The following is a 14,832-nucleotide window of genomic DNA, read 5'->3' as shown; positions in this document are numbered from 1 at the left end:
GGGGTGCCCCACCTGCCTGTCTCCTGACTCCCAAACTTGTGCCCATGCTGGGCCTCCCCTGGAACCCAGGCTAGACCCCATCACCCACAGATGCCTGAAGTTATTGCAAGTTTCAGTTAATCTTTGCATCACTGTTAGTGATTAGGTAGGATAACCTTTAGTGTGAATTGTTTTAAATTAACATTTTACCACCGGACAGCTTAATGTTGTTCTGGGAGATAAGCTTAACTTACTTTGCCATTCTAAAAGTGTGAATGGTTTGATATTAAAACAACTCTATGTTCTCCTTATAAACTTAAATACTTTGAGTAAAACTGTGAAGAATGAGTTCAGATATCATGAAGCCATACTACTAATGTGGAATTCTTTTCTGAGCAAGCTAGTTAGATGTAGGAAAGAAGTAGGAGTCTAGACAGTGTGGTACTACTCTTCTGTAGTTTGGCACAAACACAATGAGTCAAATTCTACTCTCCTTTATTCCTCATGAAACCCTATCATAGACAATGGATGCTTGGACTGGATTATACCATTGCAAAATTAGGAACTTTGATTCAGAACTAGGGGTATGAAGGACAATATTCCTACTTAGTATGGTAGATTATCTCAGATTCTTGCTGCAATTAATGCCTCCAAAATGGTTATTTCTGCATACCAGCATAGAGACAAATATAAAGCATGAGGAAAAGAAGCGTGGCATAGAAAAATAATTGCTTTGTGACTTTACATAAGTTATGCACATATGGCCTAATTGTCAAAGAAGTCAATACCTGCAGCCCAATATTCAGCAATGGGACTGGGAACAATGGGTATTCATCATATTTTAAAATGCATTTCTAAATCTATAAGAAGGAAGTGAATGAGAGAGGCAGTTGTGTTCTGAGCTGGTTTGTGGCATAGAGTACTTAAAAAAAAACCATGCTAAAGTCATGGCACAGGAAACATAGCTTTTCATGAACTGCAGCATCAGGAAAAAGAAACCTACCAGCTGAACTATTTGATATCTCATATAGCCTGGTGACAGCCTAGTGAATCTGGGCTGTTTCCACTTGGAAACAGAATATTTCTCATTGCAAGGAATATCTCTTTCTAATGCTAATCTCCCATCCATTATCCACATGCTGGCAATAACCCAATCTTGAGGTGACAACACACTTCATATAAAGCTGCCTTTGAAGGCTATTTGGAAGCTTCATCTCATGTAATTTTGCTATTTACTTACTAAGAAGTGCCTTAGGGAGTATATTGCACTTGTTCTCCATAGACTGTGCTGGCTTCTAATTCACTGCAAGGTGCAATTCAAGATGTTAATTTTCATCTATAAAGCCCTATCAAAGTTTGGACCAAGTCACTCTTTACCCTAATCTACCATTATGACAACTGCAATCAGCTGGGGCACTTTGTTTGTCTTTCTGGATTGAATGTCTGGACTCATGATGTGAATAGGTTGGCTGCTAAACACATACTTTGAAATTTGTCATTGCTTACTTATTACTTGTCTGATAAAAGAACATTGCCTGGTATTACAGCATGGTACTGAGGGGCAAGTCCTGGGATCTATTTCCAATTCTGCCCTCGACTCATCTCCTGACTTGAGGCAAAGTTGTCCATCTTTGGTGCTTTATTTTTCCCATCTCTAAAATAAAACTAATGAAAGTCACTTGCCTCACACGTTGTTGATGCTTATTTAATGTTTGAAAAGTGCTTGGAGATCTTTGCAAAAGGGCACCATGAAAGTGTGATTATTTTGATGTTCTTTTTACTTTTATTACTAACTAGGTCATTAATTGTGTACCTTAGTATATATAGTCAGTGTAATGTGAGTAAGTTCATGTTACTAAGACAACCTGTACATTTCCTATTATTTTGTTTCTAAAAGCCAAATCCATTTTCAAAAGTCACAGTCTTGCATGGTGCTAAGTGTCCCAAACTATCAGAACTCAATGGCAACTGAAGATGGTGAGCCTTTTGAAAGATGGCTGGGCACCTTGCAGGATCACACCCAAAGTGACCCAGAGATCAACTCCTGCTTATAAGTTACAATAGTCCTTGAGCTACAAGATGTTCCACATGTACTGATTACTGTTGCCCACATAAATCAAATTTGCCAACCAGTTGTAGGATCAAGGCCTTAATATTACAATTACCTCATTGGTTTACATTATAGATTATATTGGGCCACATCCTCTTCCATTTACATTAGTTTAAATCTTGAGTAACTCCACTTAATTCTGTAGAATTATTGTGGATTTGAACTGGTGTATGTAAAAGCAGAATTTGGCCTATGTTATAATTCTTGAAAGTCAAAGGAATACCACATCCAGTTCTGAGGGGAGACGGAATTATTTAGAAGCTATCATGGAGGTTTGTGCACATAAGCATATATATGAAGTAGATTAAGAATCAAGATATGGAATTTTAAAAGGACTGTTTCAGATGGAAATGTCTTGGATTTCCAGCAAAAGCTCATTATAGTTCATTTCTAGTTGCAGCTGCTCACTCAGCAACATTTTACTTTGGATATGAAGCTCAAAAAAATGCCTTTCCTTAACTGACAGATGGAAATATTACATTACAGAGAAGAAACACAAGATTTTTTTTTCTCTCGGAGAAGTAAGGAAACACAGCAAGTTTTATAAAATTCACTGAGGATATCAACTATCAACAACAGCAGAAATGGCACAAAAGCACATACATTAATCTAAATAGCTGACTGCAGGCTGAGTGATGCAAGACATGTAGAAGGTTGCAATTTTCTCAACAATATAGGTCTTCAGTAAGCGAAGTTCAAATTGAGTTAGAAACTGGCAGTAACTGAGAGGAAGGAGTTGACATGTTCCATCACTTGATTTAAATAGTAGCTTGGGAAGAGTTTTTTCCTGATTTCACTATCACTACTGACAGACTTCTGAAAGATACATCTATGAATAGTCTAAACCGTTATGGACATTCTGGGTATTTCCACCCTGCAGTTGGGAGGTGTGATTCTCGGGGTGGATAGACAGATTCAAGCTAACATGCTAAAAATAGCCGCAGGAACACTGCAGCACAGGCTAGCCACGTAAGCTTGGACTCAGGTGGGCTAGGATTCAATCAGTGAGCCCTTGCCCCTGCCGGTGCTGCAATAGCCACACTGATATTTTAGCACACTAGTTTGAGCTGAGCAAGCACGAGTCTACCTGTGCTGGGATCATACATTCTAGCTGAATGTAGGCATATGCTGATAGGCCAGCCTTAGTCCCTGCGTGTCATCTCAGATGTAAGTGCATTATCTAACCACAGGAAGCTGTGTCTTCAAATATGCAGGGCACTATACTAAGGGTCAAAAGACCTGGATTCTAGTCCTAGCTCTGCCACTGTCCTCTTCTGTGACCTTCGGCAAGTCATGTTGCCTGGCTGTGCATCAGTTTCCACACCTGTAATTGTAAATTATGGTACTTACCCACCTCTGTAAAGTAGTTTGAGGTCTATGGATGCATAGCACTATCTAAGATGAATTAATGTAACTACAAAATAAACTAAAATGTGATACTTCGGTGTGCTGATCATAGTATGTTAACATTTCAATATTATGATTAGGGCCCTACCAAATTCATGTTCATGAAAACTACATCCCGGACTGTGAAATCTTGTCTTCTCCCCCCCCCCCCCACCACCCCCCACAGTGAAATCTGTTTTTTTTGTGTGCTTTTACCCTATGCTATACAGATTTCACAGAGGAGACTAGTGTTTCTTAAATTGGGGGTCCTGACCTAAAAGGGAGTTGCAGGGAGGTTGCAAGGTTATTTTAGGGGGATCCTGGTATTGCCACCCTGTCTTCTGCACTGCATTCAGAGCTGGGTGGCCGGAGAGTTGCCGTTGCTTGTGCTAAGGGTGAAGCTAAATAAGCAGCAGTGCAGAAGTAAGAGTGGCAATGCCGTACCATGCCATCTTTATTTCTGTGCTGCTGCTGGCAGTGGTTCTGCCTTTAGAGCTGGGCTCCTGGCCAGCAGCTGCCGCTCTTCAGCTGCCCAGCTCTGAATACAGTGCTGACGCCAACCCACTGTACAATAACCTTGAGACCACCCTACAGCTCCTTTTTGGGTTAGGACCTCTACATTTACAACACCATGAAATTTCAGATTTAAATACTTGAAATAATGAAATTTATGATTTTTAAAATCCTATGACCATGAAATTGACCAAAGCGAACCCTGAATTTGGTAGAGCCCTAATTATGATAAAAAAGTAGTAAGTAATTTTAAACAGTTTGTTAACAACATTGAAAAAAATACAAATTGTAAAATGATTACTCAAATTTATATAATGTTTTCATGGTATGATGGTAATGGGGGAAAAAAGAGAATTTTAATTTGACATAAATCATGACACCCAAGCAGTTTTGTTTACAAGTTTACACAAATCATATTGTTATGACCTTACAATAAGTAAATTCTCACTGTGAAGTAATTAGATGAAATCCTTATGAACAATTGTTAAATGTATTAGTCAAATTGGAAATGAATCAGCTGTACTGCATTCTGAATATAGCTCTGTTCCTTTTTTCCTTTGAAGAACAGTATTAATTTTGCAGCTAATTATGTGGTATCATAACTCTAAAGTCTTGCATCAAATTTTATATTCCTTTACTAATTTTAAATTAAGCAAGCAACTGAAAGCAGATCTCAACTCTATGCAAAAGAACTTTAAAATGGCTAGGAATATATTCTCCCAGAATATGCTTTTCAAGGAACTTGGAAAGCCCTTTGTCACAAAGAATCAGCAAAATGCCCTTGGCAAATCAAGAATCTTCTAGCTGGAACTTGACAACTAATGGGGGAAAATGTATTTAAAACCATTTACTCACTGATGACAGGGAACAAATTACCAAATGTATTATTTGTGAATGTTATATGATGGGCTCTCCTTCTAATAATTCTTAGGATTAATAATGGACAAAATATATGCTCAGAACATGCAGACGGACTCCTTTGCAAATGTGGGGGCATATTCATAATGAATAATATGTTATGGAAATATCACTAAATACTACACATGAGTTTGGATTTGACACATTGACTGGAGTGGTTCAAGACTGTGAGTGCCCACCTCAGAGCAGACTGTCACAAACCAGGGCAGACACCCCAAACTTGTGATATGTTCTATAATTAGATTTCATCAAGCCAGGGACAAATATAAACTATACCACTATACTAGTCTTTAAGCTTCTTTAGGTAAAAAAACCACTTCTTCAGATGCATGGAGTGAAAATTATAGATGCAGGCATAAATATACTGACACATGAAGAAAAGGGAGTTACCTTACTATTGGAGAACCAGTGCTGACAGGGCCAGTTCAGTCAGGGTGGATGTGGTCCACTCCCAACAACTGATGAGGAGGTGTCAATACCAAGAGTGGGCAAATTGCTTGTTCAGTGAGCCAGCCACTCCCAGCCCCTATTCAAGCTCAAATTAATGATGTTAAATTTGCAAATGAATTGTAGTTTCTCTTTGAAGTCTGTTTTTTTTTTTTTTTTGGGGGGGGGGTTGTTGAAGAATGACTACTTTTAAATCTGTTATAGAATGTCCAGGGAGATTGAAGTTGTCAAGGTTCCTCCCCCACTCTGAACTCTAGGGTACAGATGTGGGGACCTGCATGAAAACTTCCTAAGCTTACTTTTACCAGCTTAGGTTAAAACTTCCCCAAGGTACAAATTAATTTTATCCTTGGAATATCCACTGCCACCACCAAACTCTAACTGGGTTTACTGGGAAATGCAGTTTGGACACGTCTTTCCCCCCAAAATCCTCCCAACCCTTGCACCCCACTTCCTGGACAAGGTTTGGTAAAAAGCCTCACCAATTTGCCTCGGTGACTACAGACCCAGACCCTTGGATCTTAAGAACAGTGAACAATCCTCCCAACACTTGCACCCCCCCCTTTCCTGGGAAATGTTGGATAAAAAGCCTCACCAATTTGCATAGGTGACCACAGACCCAAACCCTTGGACCTGAGAACAATGAAAAAGCATTCAGTTTTCTTACAAGAAGACTTTTAATAGAAATAGGAGTAAATAGAAGTAAAGAAATCCTCTCTGTAAAATCAGGATGGTAGATACCTTACAGAGTAATTAGATTCAAAACATAGAGAATCCCTCTAGGCAAAACCTTAAGTTACAAAAAAGATACACAGACAGAAATAGTTATTCTATTCAGCACAATTCTTTTCTCAGCCATTTAAAGAAATCATAATCTAACACATACCTAGCTAGATTACTTACTAAAAGTTCTAAGACTCCATTCCTGGTCTATCCCCGGCAAAAGCAGCATATAGACAGACAGAGATCCTTTGTTTCTCTCCCTCCTCCCAGGTTTTGAAAGTATCTTGTCTCCTCATTGGTCATTTTGGTCAGGTGCCAGCAAGGTTACCTTTAGCTTCTTAACCCTTTACAGGTGAGAGGAGTTTTCCTCTGGCCAGGAGGGATTTTAAAGGGGTTTACCTTTCCCTTTATATTTATGACAGAAGTGTTCTCCTACTGGCTTTTGTATGTTACCATTCCTGATGTCTGATTTGTGTCCATTTATTCTTTTACATAGAGACTGTCTGGTTTGGCCAATGTACATGGCAGAGAGGCATTGCTGGCACATGATGGCATATATCACATTAGTAGATGTACAGGTGAATGAGCCCCTGGTGGTGTGGCTGATGTGGTTGGGTCCTATGATGGTGTCACTAGAGTAGATATGGGGACAGAGGAGGCAATAGGGTTTGTTACAGGGATTGGTTCCTGGGTTAGTGTTTCTGTGGTGTTGTGTGTAGTTGCTGGTGAGTATTTGCTTCAGGTTGGGGGGCTGTCTGTAAGCAAGGACTGGTCTGCCTTCTAAGGTCTGTGAGAGTGAGTTATCGTTTTCCAGGATAGGTTGTAGATCACTGATGATGTGCTGGAGAGGTTCTGGCTGGGGGCTATACGTGACGGCCAGTGGTGTTTTGTTATTTTCCTTATTGTGCCTGTCCTGTATGAGGTGACTTCTGGGTACCCGTCTCACTCTGTCAATCTGTTTCCTCACGTCCCCAGGTGGGTATTGTAGTTTTAAGAATGCTTGATAAAGATCTTGTAGGTGTATGTCTCTGTCTGAGGGACTGGAGCAATGTGTTTGTATCTTCGAGCTTGGCTGTAGACAATGGTCTGCGTGATGTATCCTGGTTGGAAGCTGGAGGCATGTAGGTAAGTATAGTGGTCAGTAGGTTTCCGGTATAGGGTGGTGTTTATATGACCATCATTTATTTATACTGTAGTTTCCAGGAATTGGATCTCTCGTGTGGACTGTTCCAGGCTGAGGTTGATTTTGGGGTGGAAACTGTTGAAATCCTGGTGGAATTCTTCAAGGGTCTCCTTCCCATGGGTCCAGATGATGCAGATGTTATCAATGTAGCACAAGTAGAGGAGGGGTGCTAGGAGATAAGAGCTGAGGAAGCATTGTTCTAAGTCAGCCATAAAAATGTTGGCATACTGTGGCGCCATGCGGGTACCCATAGCAGTGCTGCTGACTTGAAGGCATAAATTGTCCCCAAATCTGTAATGGTTGTGAGTGAGGATAAGGTCACAAAGTTCAGCCACCAGGTGTGATATGGCCTCATCAGGGATGCTGTTCCTGACAGCTTGTAGTCCATCCTCATGTGGAATATTTGTGTAAAGAGTTTCTACATCCATGGTGGCCAAGATGGTGTTTTCAGAAAGATTACCAATGTATCGTAGTCTCCTCAGGAAGTCGGTGGTGTCTCAAAGATAGCTAGGAGTGCTGGTAGCATAGGATCTGAGGAGGGAGTCCAAATAGCCAGATAATCCTACTGTAAGAGTGGCAATGCCTGAAATGATGGGGCATCCAGGCTCCTGTGCTTCTTTTGGTACTCCTCAGTGGGATCGGAGGATAGTGGCCTATAGAATGTGGTGTTGGAGAGTTGCCTGGCAGCCTTCTGTTCATAATCTGACCTGTTCATTTTGACTACAGCACCTCCTTTGTCAGCCCCTTTGATTATAATGCCAGAGTTGTTACTGAGGCTGTGGATGGCATTGCATTCTGTACAGTTGAGGTTATGGGGCAAGTGATACTGTTTGTTCACAGTTTCAGCCTGTGCACATCTGCAGAAGCACTCTATGTAGAAGTCCAGTCTGTCATTTTGACAGTCAGGAGTAGTCCACGCAGAATTATTCTTCTAGTGTTGGTAGGCGGGTTCCTGTGGGTCAGTGTGCTGTTCAGTGATGTGTTGAAAATATTCCTTGAGTTGGAGATGGCAAAAGTAGGCTTCCAGATCATCACAGAACTGTATCATGTCCGGGGGGAGGGGGCAGAAAGAGAGTTCCCAAGATAGGACAGACTCTTCCATCAGGCTAAGTGTGTGGTTGGATTGATTAACAATATTGTTGGGTTTGTTAAGGGTACCACTGTTGTAGCCCCGTGTGGCATATAGGAGTTTAGATAGTTTACTGTCCTTTCTCCTCTGTAGAGAAGTAAAATGTGCATTGTAAATGGCTTGTCTCATTTTTGTAAAGTCCAGCCACTTGTTTTTGCAGATAAGTGTAAGAGAGTGCATTGGTTACAGCTGTAAGCCAGCCTTCCCTTTTTGAAAATATTGCCATTGTGGTGAGAAACCACTTACCTCCTATTTCATTTGGAAATGGCATTGACACAAGCCCAGCAGAAAATTGCTGTTGACCGATGACTCATTAAATGTGGATAGTCCAGCTGATTAGTATTCTTTATGCCTCATTCACTCATGCAATGTGTGGGTAAAAGTAATTCAGTGAAGTAGAACTAGAATGGGTTTCAAATACGGCATTCATTAATTGGATGTCTAAAAATTAAAGAGGTTTCTGATGTGTGAAATCTCAGGGTTTGTTTTTACTCATATCAATTTGATTATTAATTATGAACAGCACCTTCTCTTGTTTTATTTTTTCATTTATTTATTGAAAGGCATTATTTTCTGCTTTACTTGTGAAAGGCAGAAAAGAAAATAATGTTGGGGCTATTAAAGGTGCAACTAATTGTTTTGGATTAGGGGTGCTCTACCAACATTGTAAGCTTACTAAAACAAGGAAAACTTTTTTGTGCTTCCCTGTGAACATCCCTTGATATTATTATAATTTATTGAGTGGTAAGACCCTGTAGAAAATCCAAAATGAAATCTTAAGAGCCTTATCTTGCCACTATTTGTATATGCTTCTAAAGATATATCCTCTGAAATCAATGTTATTGATAAGAAGGTACTGGGAATGAGCTAAGGCATTCGGACCATTGAGATCTGACTTCTGTGACGCCATGTTTTCCCTGGACTGTATCTGTTGTAATTCTCTGTCGAGCAGCCACTGTGTTTGTTTATCTCTACAACTCTCCCAAAAGGCTCTTACAAATATTTTTTATCCCCTGGTTTGTTTATATGTTTGTTTACAGATTTGGTTTTCTATTACTTTATGCACTATATCCTTTCACTTTGTACACTAGAGATGCAAGAGTTTTCCACTTTCACTAAGTATTGCTGATATGCCTTACATTTTTATAGAGGTTCCCATTAAACGTCAGCATTTCTCAAAAATTATTAAACAGTGCATATGAAATATTTAGAACTGGAAGTAACTGTCATGACTGTGTAGTACTTACTGGCAAATGGTTATTTTTTAATAATAGTAGGAGTATATATGTTATACTAGCACAAAAAAGCCCCATTCAGGAATAAGGATGCATTGCTATAGGATACATATAGGAAGGTATAAGTCTTTGTTCTTCATTGTCCTGCACCTTCGGGAGTCACATATACCAGTAAAAAGTGAATGTAAAGCACTATCAAATCAGAGTGGTAGTATTTTTCATCGCTCTATGTGTCATCTGATAGGTGTAAGTGACTCCATGGAGTGCAGGATCATGGAGAATCAGAACAGTAGTTCCTGCCCTGAAGAGTTTTCAGTCTAACACATCAATCCTGCAGAGCTCCACCATCATCAGTGGGGTTCTGCATGGCACTGGCAATGCACCTGTACACTGTAACTTGCAGGATCAGGGCCTTAAAAGACACAAAACCGACAAAGGGTGTGGGGAAAGATATACTACATTCAAGCAATGTATACAAATTAATGACAGTTACATGCCATGTTAGTTTTGTGTCTTTCCCATTACTTTCCTCCTTTTAACTAAATAAACACTCAGCTTGTGTAAATTATCATAGCTTCATTAAAGGCAGTGGAATAATGACAACTTACACAAGACACCTTGGCGTGCTGCTGTGACGCTGGCAGACCAGGTGCCGGTCTTGCCAAGGCTTTAGGCCTCAGCCGAGCAATGACAAATTCATTGCTGGAATCCAGTCTATTTCATCTGCATGTTAGTATAGTTAATATAGGTATTGAACTTGTAATAATGTGTTTAGACTTCCTGAAATGCTTGTAAGTTCCTGCATGCATTAATCTCACATATCTTTATCACATGCTATAAGGTAATATTTACATTTTGCTTTATAACTGTAAAAAATATTAGCTCTGAAACTGTGAACCCAGGTGGGGGCGGGGGGGGGGGGGAGGACCTCTTCAAGAAAAGCTATCAAAACTAAATGGGACATTGTGGGACATCACAATACAATGACTTTGTTAATTGTCAACTCACATCATGAAGAGGCTCATCCCATCAGTTTAAATTCTGGAAGAAGAAAATAAAAATATCTGACACGAAATTTTTTCATCTCATTTGCGGTTTGGATTCTCACAATGCTGGAGCTATAAAATAGAAGCAGAGATCCCCAAGGTCAACCTGGGTTAACCCTAAAAGACATTCAGAGTTGAAAGAGTACTGCAGCTCTGTTACCTTTTAAAACCATAGACCGTACCTCATTTGTGTATATATGTTTGTCTGCTTTAACCTTGTATAAACTCTCTCATTTCTTTTTCCTTTTTAATAAATCTCTAGTTAGCTGATTACAGAACTGGCTACAAGTGTTATCTTTGGTTTGAGATTAAGGTGCAAATTGACCTGGGGTAAGTAACTGGTCTCTTGGGACAGGAAGGAACCTGAATATTTTGTGATTTTTGGTGCATAGCAGCAGCCCACTATCACTAAGTCTAGCTTTCCTGGGTGGCAAAATAGGTTGGACTGCTTCATGGGACTGTCTGTGACTCCATTGTAAGACTGTTAGACAGTGCTTTAGGAGTTCACATTTGTTACTGTGTTGGTGAAATCTAATTATAGAACACACAACCCATTTGGGGTCTCTGCCCTGCTTCTTGACAGTCTGCCCTGATGTTGGCACTCACAGTCATGAACCATTCGAGACAGTATGACAGCTGCAAAAAGCCATTTATTTGGCAGGGTTTCAGGGGAAGACTGAGGATATGTTCTAGGGGGAAGGCACTAAAGGGGTCCATTTTGCTGCTTCGATTTATAGCCTGGCAGTGTTAATTCATTATTTGTAAACAATTAATTTTTGCTGTTGGTTAATTATCTTTTGCAAATGAAGAAATTGTTGTTGAAATCATTAGGGAACTTGGGGCTTTTTGAAGGAGTTGGTTGTTTATTGTTATTTACACCTAAATAAATAGGTAAATAAATAAAATATGTTTCACATTTCTTTCCCCCATTATATTTTTCTTTCTAAAGTGCTACACAGTACACTTGTGTACTCATGTACTGCAAAGAATAAATACATGAAAAAAGAAACAACAAAACACATATTTTGTACATTTTTCCCTCAACAGATATTCTAATTGCTTTCATGAGACACTAATTAACAATGTACTCCTTTTCCAGCATCAAATATGTGCTTATAGCTCCCATGTTCTTAGTGTAATAGATGACTATACTCCCCTAAGCCCCCCTTCAGATGACATTTAAAGCAGAGGAAATTTCCATTTATGTTAATTACAATTGCCAACCATGTGGGAATAAATTAGTGATACTTTTGTTATTAGCAGTATGTTGCTATTAATACTTGTGATCCATGGTGCATAAGACTATTAGTCTCTCATATGTGAATGCAGAAAGTGATTACTTATCAGAATTCAGCATGTAGCTTTGCAGGGGAAGAAGGTGATGCGAGTAGACCTGAGGAAAAAAAATGAATTATTTTTTTTTCCATGAAAAAATGCAGATACACCACAGAAACATTTTTGCAAATTCATGTCAGTTTTGCAAAGTTGTTGATGTAAAAAAAGTTCACTTTGATATATTTTCAAAATGAAACTTTGATTTTTCAGTTTGAAATGACTTTTTGTTCCAAAATTTCCTTTAATATATTTGAAAGGATTCAAAAGCATTAAATTGCTCAACATCAAAATGAAATGTTTCATTTCATAAGGGTTTTTTGGTTGGTCGTTTGTTTGCTTTTTTATTTTTTTGATTTGCTGAACATTTTCATTTTAAGTTCAACTTGAAATGCTTTGTTTTTCAACTTTTCTAAATTGCCAGTGAATAATAAAAAAAAATAAAATAAAAAAAAAACAAACAAAAAAAAAAATCAGTTTTTCATTTATTCAAAGACTGGAAGGAACCAGTTTCATCATCTAGCCTGACTTGTATAACAACAGGCCATGGAACTTCCCCAAAATAATTCCTCGAACATATCTTTTAGAAAAAAACATCCAATCTTGGTTTTAAAAAGTTGCCAGTGATGAAGAATCCACTACAATCCTTGGTAAATTGTTCCAATCATTAATTAAACTCATTATTAAAAAAATACACCTTATTTCCAGCTTGAATTTGTCTATCTTCAGCTTCGAGACATTGGATCAGGTTATACCTTTGTTTGCTAAATTGAAGAGTGTAATTATTAAGTATTTGTTTCCCCCTGCAGGCACTTACACACTGTTATCAAGTCATTCTTTATCCTTCTCTTTGTCAAGCTAAATAGAGTGAACTCCTTGGGTCCGTCACTATCAGGTATGTTTTCTAATCCTTTTTTCATTCTTGTGACTCTTTTCTGAACTCTCTCCAATTTTTAAACATCCTTCTTGAATTGTGCACACCACAGCTGGATCCAGTATTCTAGCAGTAGTCACATCAGTGACAAATACAGAGGTAAAAAAACCTCTCTGTTCCTACTTGGGTTTCCCTTGCTTATGCATCACATTAGCTTTTTGGCCAAAGCATCACAACGGAAACTCACATTGGGCTGATTTGACCCCCAAATCTTTTCCAGAGTCATGGCTTCCCAGAATAGAGCGCCCCTACTGTAAGTATGTTTTACATTTTTATTCCTAGATATATACATTTACATTTAGCTGTATTAAAACACAGACCGTTTGCTTGTGCCCAGTTTGCCAGGTGATTCAGTTGTTCACCAATCTTTCATTAGGAGTACTAGTTGTATTAGGTTTCAGCTGCTAACAGATGTGTGATAATGTTGTATGGATGAGTAAATGGTGAGGAAAAAAACATAGGAGAAAATTAAATAATTATTTATAGGTATTACACATGAAGATGACCACTGCACTGTGTATATCTGAAAGTTATTCAGGAAAACGGTTGTTTCAAGTGTTTGCTTTACTTGCTTCAGTCCACAGTCATTTTTCAGGTAAATATTTGAAGTTTGAAAGGGGTCTAAGGCTACATCCATGCTACTGACTACATATGTCCGTGTGCATGGCTGTGCCATAACCACCCCTAGTGTCCACATCTAAACCCAGAAGCACACATCTGAAGGTGAGTAGAGGGGGAGTAAGCTAGCATGCCTGAGGAGTGTGGGTAAGTACCTGTCTCAGGCTGTGGCACACCCCTGTACCATGACAGCATACAGTGTGGATGGGGATAAGGGCTGTGTACCAGTCTCGAGTCTTAATAGTCTTTCCCCTCATTCACAGAATGCACAGAGACCTTTTCTGCCTGACCCTTACCCAAGCTATAAAGGTCTCTGGCCCCACATTTCTACTGATAGTAGTGAGCTGCACTGAACACAGTAGAAGAGCTTTCCTCTTCACTCTTTACAGATCAATACAGCTGGCTATGGATCCAGCTCCAAGAGCAACCACTTGGCCCGCTGACCATATTCAGGTGCTGATTAGTGTGTCATTGTTGTACACCATCCCCCTGACTTCTCCTGGAGCGGCATGAACATACACATGTATCAGGAACATACCACATGACCTCAGCCCAGAAATGGGAACTCATCAAATACTTGAGAGTGCTGTACTGGAGGACAAATGACTACCAATAGTCACTCCAGGTGGGCTCATTGTACCTGCTCCTTTTCTAACAAGCTGGTCCAGGTGCTATCAAAGGATCCCCGTACAGGTCTGGTCATTTTTCATAGTTTGCATCTCCCTTTGCACAGAAATCTGTTTGCTCACTGAGTATATAGTCAACTTGCAGTCAGATTGCTTTGCAGTCCTGTAAGCATATTTCAGCAAATTTCTGGTATAGCAGAAACTCCATCTGGGTCTTGAGGCAGTGGAAAACTGCATAGTCCAGCTTCTTAGCTGACCACACCCTTCGATTCAGCAGTATGTAGAGGGTGACTTAGCAGAAACTTCTCTCTGGCATAGATTGCCAGATCTCCTCCACAGGACTGGAAAACTACCTCTGTTTTCCATTCTAAAAAACTGCTTTGTTCTTCAAGGGTTGGTCAGACTTTAAGAAAGAAAATGCAAACTGGTACAAAGGCTCTGGAAGGAACTGCCACCACCACCCTTTGAAATGCTATGATTTTTTTAAAAAAATAGTACATTTATATGTAATGTAATGTACATTTATATGTATATGTAAAAAATAGTACCATTAGTAGCCTCTGCTATCTCTTCATGGGCTGCTAAAGTTGTCCAAGAACTAAAGATAGTCTGGAATGCTGAAAAGCCATATATTATATATAATGCTACCCCTG

This window comes from Lepidochelys kempii, chromosome 3, assembly GCF_965140285.1.
Source record: "Lepidochelys kempii isolate rLepKem1 chromosome 3, rLepKem1.hap1, whole genome shotgun sequence".
Taxonomy (NCBI): domain Eukaryota; kingdom Metazoa; phylum Chordata; order Testudines; family Cheloniidae; genus Lepidochelys; species Lepidochelys kempii.
Note: the sequence above shows the minus strand (reverse complement) of the source record.